Below are 3,742 nucleotides of genomic sequence, written 5' to 3'. Positions count from 1 at the left end.
CAACTTAAATTATACCAAACAATCTGCCTTAAACATGAGTATGTCTTATATTATATTAGTGTGTATATTATAACCAATATAAGAGAATTTACAGTTTGAACACAATTCATTTGACATTGGAGAAAAGTTTTTTTTTTTTGTTTTGAATAGCTAGGGGTTAAGGGTGCCCCATTTTTTATTTATTTTTTTTGAAATAGCTAGTGGTTAAGGGTGCCCCAACCTTTTATTAATGGCAAATTCTCAAATACAGTTTTCCTTCCTTATCCCTCTTGATCAGTTCATAAAGGTTTTGATCCATATGTGGGATATAGTATTTCATTACACCACTCTCTACTTACTTTAGCTAGGTAGTCGGCCACTTGGTTTCCTTCCTTAAAAACATGTTTGAAGCTTAATTACTTCCTCAAACTTTCTTACAACTTTCTCAAATATGAGCAACCAAGTTCCTGCAGTACCAAGGTGGCTTTTCTTTAATACTCATTATCTGAATGACCCTCATAGAATCTGATTGCACTTGCAGACGCTTGATGTTTGATGTAGTAGTTGTGTTGAGTAAATTAAAAAAAGTATTGATGTGAGGTTCACCATACACTACTAAAAAAATGACTTGTGATGACGGCTTTTAGCCGTCATGAAACAGGTTTAATGACATTTTTTCATTTAAAAAACAACCGTCATTATAGAGCTCGTCATAAAAGTTAACAAAAAACATCATAAAGTTGACGACGGTTCTGGAGAAGCTGACATCAAAGCTCGAAGTTAATATGACAAAAACTCATTTATAAACGTCATAACTGGATCCTTTTACATGACATGTTTTACTTAACCATCATAATTTATTAGAAAAAGTGTCAAGAACTAAACCTTCATTTATGACTGTTTTTATTTAAGTGTCATCCTGAGAAACAAAAGCGTAAAGAAATTAACACTAAAAACTGTCAAGAATTGGTATGCCACACGACAGTTCTTTGGAAGCCGTCATAACTTTTTTTTTTTTTTTTTCCTGTAAATCTGAAAATTCCTATAAACCAATACATTCTGACACCACCAATACATTCAAACACTTGACAGCTGGAGTCCATTACGGAAACAAGAATCATACTTTTATTACCAACATAAATCATTCCAAGAACTTGTTCATATTACATGATTTATTCACGGAGAAAAAAATTAAATAACTTAAGCACTTGATTCAAAATCAAGTCTCATAATCCAACAACAATGTAATTTACATAACCCATCCAACAAATTGCTAATCAACCGATCCATCTCAAACAAACTTAATTAAGCTACCGTGTTATCTCACTTATAACCTAAAAAACAATATGAAGAAGAATGTGTTAGTTTGTTTAATAAGGAAACTAAAAATATAATCATATAACAACTTCTACACATTATTAAAAAAATACACAAACAATGTGTTAGCACACTAAGTCAATAACTACTAAACGAAAGAGATACAATCAACTATGACAGAGAATCATATTGGTTAAGCCCCAAATAACGTACACCACTGTAGGATATATCTGATATGTACTAACTAGCCGAAGCACTAAAAGGTATAGACGCTACCACCCGAAAAGGGGAACTCAATCGCTAAAGCAAAGAATATAGGCAAAACCCGGAGGATACTTAAACATGAACCTCATTCTCCTATCTTAAACATGAACCCGGAGGGAAACGCTTCTGCCATGGTCTGATGGGCCTGACGGAGTGCTCCTGTAGCGTGATCATATCTTTCTGCTAAAGCACGATAAGCTCGGTAGAACTTCGACCAGTTTCATTAGCTCTGGACGTTTCTTGTAGTACATCTCTGCCCTTCTCGCAAAAGAATCTGCATCTTCTTCAATGAGCTTGATCATTGCGTTGACCTCGGAATCCATATCTGTTACAGAGAACATCATTGATCAGAAATCATGTGTGCTCTTGAGCCAATACTAAATAAAAGTTGGTGCATTCAACATGAATACACAAGTATAATCTATCAATTTAAGATGTCATAACAGTAACAACAAAGTAAAGATGTAAAATAAGATGGTTCAACAGGCTATTATTGAGAGTGATTTCACATCATGTGCAGTACAAGGTTGATTTATAAAAATGTTTAGGAGAAAGCCCAACATAACTCAAATATTTACATAAATAGATACAAAAATAACAAGTCTAATCAGACATCTGATCCTTTACATTGAAAAAGAAAAAGAAAAATTAACATGTCTTCTTTTCTTATTTTAGGTTGTTAATTAGTAAAGATATTCAGGAAAAAGAAAACAGAAAGAATGTTAAGATTTCACTTGGCATTACCACAACTTTTGGTGTGATTAGCCTAGTTGAAATCCTAAGAAAAAAATCTCACAAAAAACATAGAATCAACAAAATATATGTAGAATATTTTAATCAAACACCCTTTATATTTAGAAAAGTCCTTTTCCTTCTTTTTTTTCTCTTTTAAATTTCCACATTAAAATGTGTTCTGAATTCATTAGGAGAATATTGATAGTCGATAATTGCTCAGAGAATATTACTAACCCATTATAGTTTCAGATAGGATTACTCTACGCATATGCCTTTATGGTGCAACTGAGCAAGTATATAAAAACCAAAGTGTGTTTTTGAACCTTGATACAAAAGAATACAAATTTCCAAGAGGTACCAATTTCATGATAAAAGCGACTTGAGAACACAACAAATAACCTGGTTTCAAAGTGATGAAAAGCAAAGGAAAGAGTTTCTTATTTGGTCAAACTTGTTAGGAGATGAACAAAATAATCCTAGTAAATTGCTCATTTCGGATTAGATATTCTTATTTTCATGACCCCTAGAATTGCCAAATCTCCATACTGCCAAAAAGAGGAATCAGAGAGAGCATATAAATGAAACAAGATTCACAAAATTATTCTAACAAAGCCTAAGTAGAAAGGACTGACAATGGATAAAGATAGACAAACTAATGCATCTGAAACCTCTGCAACTAAACCTTTGTATCATATAATCCTTTAGCAAGGAAAAACCTCGCACTCGCTCATTAGAAAAACAGACAAATGCACTTTTTTTTTAAAATCTATATGAACAGAACAAGGATCAGAACAACACGCAACATTCTCAAACAAAAATGTAGCCAAAACTGGTAATGGGAAAGCAATACCTGTAAGATTTTCCTGAAGCCATTTTGAATTCTTTAGTATATGGTTGTCCCACCACCATGAATACTTTATTCATGCGTCTTGATTCAGTATTGAAGGAGTGCATGCTGGCTCTGCCTGTATTGAAGGAGCAGGCATCCATCCAATCTTCACTTTCTTCACTTTACACTAAAATAACAAGTACCTGCTCATTTCCTAGAGTAGGTTTCACGACCGCCACTTTGCATTTGGTTTTAGCAACACTCTTGTTTTTCAAGCCCATAGCCTAACAAAAAAATAAAAGTAAAATTGAACAATTATATACATAAAATAACATTTACGGTTTAAACATTAAGTAACATATACCTGCTCCTTTCCATATTTAGGTTTTGAGATTACCTCGCCGCTTTTGATTTTTGATTTAATGCTCTTTGTCTACGCATTGGATAATTTGAGTTATTAAATATAATTACTTTTTTGCATTATATAATCAGAAGCGTAAAAATTTACATGTTTGCACTTCTTTCTCACATTTGCTTCAAGTTCAATGTTAAGACATTCATAATTTGTCTTGTTGTTAGCACCATTAGATAGTTGGTCACCCAATGGGCTTGATATTC

The sequence above is a fragment of the Coptis chinensis genome, chromosome 2, assembly GCF_015680905.1.
Source record: "Coptis chinensis isolate HL-2020 chromosome 2, ASM1568090v1, whole genome shotgun sequence".
NCBI lineage: Eukaryota > Viridiplantae > Streptophyta > Magnoliopsida > Ranunculales > Ranunculaceae > Coptis > Coptis chinensis.
Note: the sequence above shows the minus strand (reverse complement) of the source record.